At 33.4% G+C, this 8,732-nt stretch overlaps 1 pseudogene across 1 annotated transcript; it reads right to left on the bottom strand.

Moving 5' to 3' along the window:
- Window positions 1-451: 451 nt before the first annotated feature.
- LOC143618514 (sterol 3-beta-glucosyltransferase UGT80A2-like) lies at window positions 452-8,447 on the bottom strand (annotated as a pseudogene). Its single transcript, XR_013151021.1, has 16 exons — window positions 8,337-8,447; window positions 4,789-4,872; window positions 4,613-4,684; window positions 4,371-4,464; window positions 4,149-4,288; window positions 3,930-4,000; window positions 3,696-3,777; window positions 3,460-3,561; window positions 3,302-3,357; window positions 3,164-3,198; window positions 2,874-3,090; window positions 2,589-2,804; window positions 2,407-2,466; window positions 1,477-1,516; window positions 1,186-1,407; window positions 452-605 (listed from the first exon to the last, which is right to left on the bottom strand). The product of XR_013151021.1 is annotated as a sterol 3-beta-glucosyltransferase UGT80A2-like (transcript).
- Between the last annotated feature and the right edge of the window lie 285 nt (window positions 8,448-8,732).

The raw sequence follows: 8,732 nt of genomic DNA, 5'->3' as shown, positions 1-8,732 counted from the left end.
TCAAGTTCGTAGACATAAAGGTGGTGTTATCTATATCTCGTGCTTTATAGGCTACTTGTTATGAGGCTTCAACAGGGGGCGGCAAAAGTGATGTGCGGTGGCAAAGGGGCAATAACATCATGTCGGGGCGGTAAACAAGGAAATGGTAAAATGATAACAGGGCTTTCTTAAACAAGGAAATGGTGGTGTCCTAATGCTTTAACAAGGAAAAGGTGTGGCTTTAGCGTGGTAACGGGGCTTTAAACCCCAAAGCGGTGTTAAATGGGTGTGTTAGCTAAAGCTCCATTGCCTACAAGTGTAGGTAGTGACGTGACGCTTTAATTTGACGTTTAAAGTCTATTAGTGATAAGAATAAAACTGTGAAGTTCAATGTTACTTTGCATACCTTTTTCTCAACCATTGTAATACGCATGTAACATCTTGTATTCATGGATCTAACCCATGAATCCATTTTAGAACATGATGTTGCTTCGCTGCACATGCAAGCGGAGTTTTTACATCGCAAGTTTGGATTAAAACGGAAGGTTGTATCATTAAAGTTTTGAAGGTTCAAGTTAGCACGCGATGCATGCTTTTAACATCCGCACTGCTTCCTGAACGCCATCCTGAAACGGCCAATGAAGATGTAGTCAATGTTGTTACATTTCTAACTCATGCAAGAGGACAATATAGAGTAGATATGTAAGAATGAAACAAGGGTTTATGATGAAACCAAGTAGTGGTCAGAAAATTGGGTGGGCGGAAAATTATTATAATCTAAATAATAATCCAACTCTGTTAAATAGATGATTAAAGAGACTTCATGCTTAAAAAATATCCCCTGGGCAACTTTTCCTTTATGTTAATTTTTCATTTTAAACTTTACAGATGAAATCATCACTAAAATACCCCCTTCATATGTAATGAAAGTAGCAAGTAGTTTAACAGAAGTGTTTGATTATTAGACAAACGACTAAAATACCCCTCGTAAGTAACAATATAGTGAAATACCTCGTATATGTAATGAAAGTAGCAAGTAGTTTTAATAGATGTGTTTGATTATTAGTCAAATGACTAAAGTACCCCTCATAGGTAACAAAATACCCCTCATATGTAATCAAAGTAGCAAGTAGTTTAACAGAAGTGTTTGACTATTAGTCAAATGGCTATTATACCCCTCATAAGTAAATAAAAAAATAGTATTACCTCGGAAGACAATCGTCGAGAAATTTGTAAGGCATTTGCTTTGACTCGAGAAGATAGAGCATAATTGATAGCTGTAGCAAGAGCAGTTGCAGCTTCCTTTATTGTAATCTCGTCATCTTCATCTGGAAGCAGTTGATGTCTCCTCAGGGGTTCGGGTGAAACTCCAAGCCAGAACATCCTCTCGGCCCAGTAAAACTGATCTAGCATAAACGGGCACAATACCTGCAATCATTTGTAAAAAGGTAAAAAAAAACAGAAAACATTGGATCTTAAAGACATGTTAAAGCATACCTGTGGTATTCCCGCATGCAATGCAGCTGCAGTTGATCCACTAGTTGATATGCAAAACAGCACATTAGTATAATAACGGGTGAAAATGCTACAAGAGGATATAAGGGTGTAAATTTCTGAGACGTAACAGAATTCATGGGTTTTGGTTTAGTCTAAACGGGATTGGGTTGAACCCCGCTGTTGGGTTTCGTAGCTGGGTTTAGTTGAGATTGCGAGAAGAGGGAAGGGGCGCAGAGGCAGCCGGACCTAAGTCCAGCCCGTTTGGTGATTTCTTAATCACGATAAATCCGATAAATCCGTGTGTTCGTTTATTGTCTTCTGTGTTCAGTTCGTTAACACCCGCAAAGAAATTTAGCTAAACTGGTCGACATTTATGGGCTGGCCTGCTTTTTTTATCAACCCGCAAATATGTTACTAAATGGGTCGTGTTCGCAGGTTGGCAGGTCAAACCCGACACGAACCCGAAAATCATGTCACGCATGAACCCGAACGTGACATGTGTATTCGCGGATTGATACAAACACGACTTGTTTGACCCAGATAAAAAAATTACATGTTAGTACCTTACATTCCAATTTACATATTATTTTATGCCAATTTACTTTATACCTTCAAATGTTGGAATAAAAAAATACCCAAAGAGTTTAAGTTATTAACAAAACATTTAAAAAAAAACAAAATAAAAAAATAAATGGGTTAAACGGGTCAACCCGCGAACCTGCTTGGTTGACACGACCCCTAAACGTGTTCAAAGGTTCGACCAGAAACTGACAAGAACCCATGAATATAGGGTTCATGTGTCTTATACGATTTTCTGTTTAAAGTCCGTACTAGATTTCCAAATTTGACACGCGAACATGACCCATTTAAACGACTGATAAAATTATAGAACTTATTACAAAAGGGAAAGAAAACTAGCTGGAAGCTTACCTGCCACCATGATGAATAGAAGCAGCACATTTTGGAAACAGCCACGCGTAAGGTACAGAACTAATTACAAAACGAAAAACGCACCACTCAAGTATTAAACTTTAAAATATGAATATTATTAAAAGTTGACTGAATACTTGAAAAGGACAATATTAGTAAACAACTAAGACAAAAATGCTTACCCAGAGAAACAGAAAAGCCGGCCACTAAAAAGAGAAACTCCGTCTTTCATAAATTCGGATTTTTCTGAATGTGATTATGTTTCTGCAGCAAGCGATCGTGCTGCAGCATCCAAAGGCCCATAACCAGATGTGAAAAGGATAAAACGGTAATTTGTTGTCTCTATAACACTTTGAAGAACATGAAGAAGCAACTTAGGTTTCTTCATAAAGCCCATACTGTTGAAAGAGAGTCATTTTATTAGTTTTTATTATTATAGTATGTGTCTGTGAACTTAAAAAACTTACCTTCCCATAGAACTTAAACCAATGAAAATAGGCGATAATGATTCTGAAGCATATAAAAAGTGTTGCAGCTTGTTATGAGCTGAACACATTTCAGCTTTCATGTTTATATTCTCTGTTGAGGGCAAGACTGTAATTTCTGCACATTTTTTGCATGAGAACTGCCACCTCATAGGAAGATTCCAGAAGCCACAAACATGAGCATTTGAGGGCCAATAACCTAAAGCACTTTAAAGGAATCCGTATTACTATTGTTATTGTTATTATTATATGACCAAGAGAATTTACCCTACCAGGACATTCTACAATTTCTTTGCTGAAACCATACCTGTTATGATGAAATGACTAAAATTAGAATAATATATACGCGTGTTGTACTTTTCTTAAAAAGTGAGCATGAAGAGATAGCATGTAATTGGTTTCGATCTTACAGTAGCAAAGGAGCTGAAGGCCTACTGTGCCACACGGGATGACTTGTGACTGGATCCTGGATGCATAATTAATGCCTTAATTATAATCAAGAAACTAAATAGCAGGTCAAAGTAGGTTCGCTTTTATGAAAACATATAATGAGGAAGGAAATGAATACCGTGAAAGGCAAGTGACTCAGCTTCAACTCTCTAGATCTCCACGTTCCCCAGTCCTCAGTAAAAAGAGGCCACATCCAATGGATAACATCTTTCCATGAAATCTTGTTCAATTCAAATTTAAATAGCATATATCTGTCAGTGAAGTCTTATGTTACATGTTATATATTTACAGACATTTTTGTAATAAAAATGGTTAAACTGAATATGTGATAAAAGTAGAGAATTTGAGTTTTACCTCATCACTTGAAGCTGCTTGGATATAATTGTACAAAAGTGGAAGCTCTTCACTAAACTTCCGTTCAAACGATGAAGGAGCACTGCAAAGTGCAAACCAAAAACAAAATATAAACATGGGTTGATTTATCCTAGGTAAAAGAAAACAAATGATTAAAACACTAATTTTGCAAACAATACAGCTTTATATACCTATATGAATTTCAAGTTGTATGATAAAGAAAGTCAACTGTACCTGTAAGGAACAACATAAGGAGCTGCTACCACACAGCAAACATTAAAAAGTTCGGCCAGGCTCCAGCCTTCCTGCATAATACAGACACAAGTGTTGTTGATATTTCTATTCTGTAACAAAAGATATTTCTAATCATGATACAGGGAAATACATGTGAAATAACTTTTGCTAGCTAAGTATCTAAATAACTTTGCCTTTTAGGTGCCAGGTGGACATTACCAACGCAAAAAAGTTTATTATGACCAAATCGCCCTCCATGCTCGGGACATCACCAAAAATGTTTTCAAATATGACAACACATTCTTGTCTATGTTCTCTTGTAAATTTTCTTTTTTCTTCATTAAAGAACTGCACAGAAACTGGAATGTCCAAACAGACATAAAGTTGCTATCTTTTTGCAACAATAAACGCACTCTAAAAAAAATAAATGAGTATCAAAACCTGAGCTATTGTTATGTTCACATGGAGAAAGAGCAGGAGGAGATGAAACAGAAAAACATGAAACTTTATTTCTGCTTAGATGCTCCCTTATGTCCTGCCAGGAACAAATATCATGTCGATTTTTACTTATATAATATAGCTAGTGTATGTTAAGCGTATGAAAACTAAAATTAGAAATTTGAAATTATTATATTTTCCTTGTTACATATGGAAAAGTGATTAACTGCAAGTATTAAACAAACCTCATGTGCAGAATGCGTTATAAAAACCACATGATATTGCACCTGATCACGAGCAAAAGCTGCAGCAACTGCCTGCGGATAAATTTCAAGTCGTATCATGTAATTAGCATAAAAATGTCAATATAATAAATGAGAAATGAAAGTATCTTATTTTTGGAACTGAAGAAGTAAATTACAGCTGTCGGATACACATCACCTTTTGTCCCAAAGGCCATGAAAACAGCTTTAGGCTGCCTTCTGATGGAAGCCATTCTTCGCACCTTCATAAATTATATAATGCATCGAGTTAATTCCAATATAAACTATTTTATTAGTCTTTTCCTAACATTTATAAGTTATTTATGAATAAAGAATTCTCAAAAGTGGAATGAAACTTACTCTTTTGTTCAGTTTGTATAGCCTGCAACGAAATTACAGCTTGAAATGTGATCAACGGGTGTCACCTTAATCTTGTAGCAAGAAAGCTGGTATTATTATACATTTATATATCTGACAGGTTTATTATTGCCTATAAAGTATCTTTAAAGATGCATTTAAAGAAGATAATTTATTTAAAAACTAATTAAGAGAAATCTCTCCAAATAACACGAACTTTTTACAAACACATCTCGATCTTTTAGGAATGTTAATTTGTTGCTTATTAAGAAATAAAATAGTAATTTAGTTAAAGATGGAACAATCTTATTAGTTGTTCATCCAACATTTAGAATTTAATATTACTAATAATCACTGGGCATCATCTGGCAACACCTGCACTTTATGTTTTTACGTTTACATATTAGAAAAGTGCAATGTTTCACAAACATTTTACATGTGAAATCAGTGTAAATTTTAAAACATTCAATTTGATGTTTCCGTAGTTTACAATACTGGTATACAAAAATCACAAATTCACAATCACATGTTGATCATTTCATTAATAGATACAATAAACTCATATTTCTTACTTTCAGATCAAAATTTAAGTACTCAAGTCTCAAACATCCTTAAGGTAGAACAATGATTAAAAGAACACAAGTGGAATATCTTTAAAAACATTCATTTTTTATATCTATCAAAACTGAAAATGTCATAGCATAAGGCGTAAAAAATATCAATATTGTAATCGTAAATTAGTATTTATCAGCATAAAAACAAAAAAAGTTGTTATATTAGATGTAATTATATCTTTTTTGTCTAGTTGTCTACTGCTGATAAATGCAGCCACACAACAGAGCAACAAAAGGAAAAGTGAAAACATCAGTCTTGCCTCACTCGGTACCTGAAAGCTTTCTACCTTAGAAAAAGCATAAAATGTTTGTTAAACAAATTCAAAATGAAAATATTAGATACTAGTCAAAGCCAATTGATCATTAATGGAAAAAGGTTAAATATCAGCCTAGAGAGTTTCTTTTTAATTAATACTAAATCCTTCTAAGGAAGATAAGTAAACTTTACAAGGATGATAAAAGATTTAACTTTTATGCAGAAATTACCTTTATTACAAATTCTTAAAAAGTTATTGCAAATGAGTAAATGCATGAATGTAATATGTATAAAAACAATATAAACCAAATTAATGTATTACAAAATATCATTAATGGTTAGTTTTATAATATGTAATCCTATTCTGTGAAAAAAAAAAGTTGTATCTATAATTTCATATTTTGTTTGACAATTTACAGCGCAAAAGGCGAACCATAATCAAGAAAGAGGAGCAGGAGCCCATAGGTAAGCCTTTGTTTATCAAAATTTAAACTTTATTTCTTCTGTGTTTATTTTGGTTGCTTATGCTTTCCTCAACACTGAGTTTTAGGTAACGGAGTAAAAGTTTCTCAACGGGTCAGATATATCATGGTGAAAGAAGGACCTTGCCGTCATTGTGGAATTGAAAGTAAGACTTTCTTGATTTAGTTTTTGTATGAGCGGTTCAATTTCATTTTTATGATATTTAACTGCGCTTGTATAGCATGTATTCTTTTAGTGAATTGTGCATTTGTGCTAAAGTGGTTGCATAATAATTAATATAATTGGATTGCTATTTTGGGGGATACTTTTATGTCTAGCCAAATACCGTATATAAAAATGTATAATTGTATATATGTATGTCGAGCCAAATACATATATGCATAAAGCATGAAGTTATAACTTCAATGACACAAGAATCTTGGACTATTGAAATTAAACATATCTCTCTGCATTATATGCATTCTTATGTATGATGAAAAGTTAAACTTATGTTTAGCCTTTATTTGTCTATCATGAGTCATGTCGAATTAGATACGTATTTCTTTTTATATATCATACTCAATCTGGAAAAAAAAAAGCAATTGCTTCGATGTTTGGGGGAGGCAACTATTTGATATTCATTTATCATAATTAGTTCATTTGTTTGTTTAATATATTAACCTTTAAAAATTCCTTTATTGTTTTAATCTATAAATCCTTTACATCACTTTAAATACCCTTCGGTCCCAAAAAAATATTTCCTTTTTCAGAAAGATTACAATGTGAATTTGCCAACTTGCCCATTAGCGGTCATTACAAGATCATTTTGAGATTGATCGTAGTTCAAAATTTTCTAAATTTTATCTTATTAAAGGATATATATTTGATTTAGTTAAAGGCTTATATTAACCATGTGACAACTACTATGTAAATAGATAGTAGTTGCCATCAGAACTACCAATCATATTATGCAAGTCCGTTGGCCTGACTGTATTTTTTGTAGCTTTGTTATAAATTAGAAAATTTGGTATGCCTTTGGTCCTATGCAGTCTATAAGGCATTGTAATCACTTATGTAATATTCTCAAGTTAAAATTCTTTCAAAGAGAGGTTCCTAGATCAATTCAATGTTAGGCTCGATGTAGAGCATTTACAAGTATAGGAACTTGTTTGTTCACTTCTCTAACAATGTCTTTCCGTGCGTTGCTCTCTTTTGCATGTCTAAATTCCTCAATAACTACTATATGAAGTTTTTGTGGTTATGAACTCATAGTGGCAACCACTTTTGTTGCACTTCATTCATAACTCAATTAAAAGAAATTAGTGAAATGAGACATACATATCTTAAGCATATTTATATCTCATTAGTCCATTCATGGCATGGGAATAATGGTTAAAAGGACAGATTTGCCATCCAAAATACATCACAAGTGCAAATATGCAATACGCTACCAAGGTTTTGAAAGACCCATATTTTCCACAATATACTTTTAAAGTTACTAAAACATCAAACTATACCAACGTTTTCAATTACGAATACGCAATCATTTTTATCATCTTGTGAACAAGAGTTTTTTTCAAAAGGTGAGAAATTTACCCTATTAACATGTTTCGGCCCGCATTGCTCTTTTAGCCTCACTTAGTGGAACATAACAGGCTTTAAAAAGATCCATGGCAAATTTTCCCTTTTGGCAAGTTTCTTTCTTTTTTGACAAAATTGCTCTTTTAACCGAGGATAACTGACGCTTAATTGACACGATTTCCATGCTTATATTTCAAAATATTTATCTCTAAACTCACACAATGCATATATATATGTGCACACACATGTGAATCATGATATCTAACATCTGTATTGCACATATGATTATGATGTTAAACAGCCACTACGTTATGGCGAAACGGGCCATCATCAAAGCCGGTGCTATGCAATGCGTGTGGCTCGAGATGGAGAACAAGAGGAACACTACATGATTATGTACCAAAGCATGCAATGATTCAATATATGAGTGGATTACCTGCTTCTTCTGCAAGCTCTGATTCTTCAAAGTCAAGCTCTCATGATGCACCAAACGCAGCTGGTAATTAATTACAAGAAACCCTAATTAACAGTTTTATTCACAATTTATAATTTTTTATAGCTAAAAATGATGAATTTAACACAAATTATGAATACCCATATCGGATTATACGAAATTAACCTTAAAAAAAAAAAAAAAACACTTGCTTTATTCACAAATTACAAGTGCAGGAGATGACTGAAATACAGTAACAGTAGTTGATTGATTTGAGATATTGCGTTACCTGTGCGATTATGCTCCTTTAAATCCGTCAATGATATTGATATTATGTATCATCAGTTTAAAGTACTCGAGTACGAAAGGGTAGAAAAAGGAGAGATGAAAAAAAAATGT

Source organism: Bidens hawaiensis, unplaced genomic scaffold (genome assembly GCF_021521415.1).
Source record: "Bidens hawaiensis isolate Kalapana, Puna unplaced genomic scaffold, B.hawaiensis_p1.1 tig00082701_1, whole genome shotgun sequence".
Classification (NCBI taxonomy): Eukaryota; Viridiplantae; Streptophyta; class Magnoliopsida; order Asterales; family Asteraceae; genus Bidens; species Bidens hawaiensis.
This window is presented reverse-complemented; position numbering and strand designations above follow the sequence as displayed.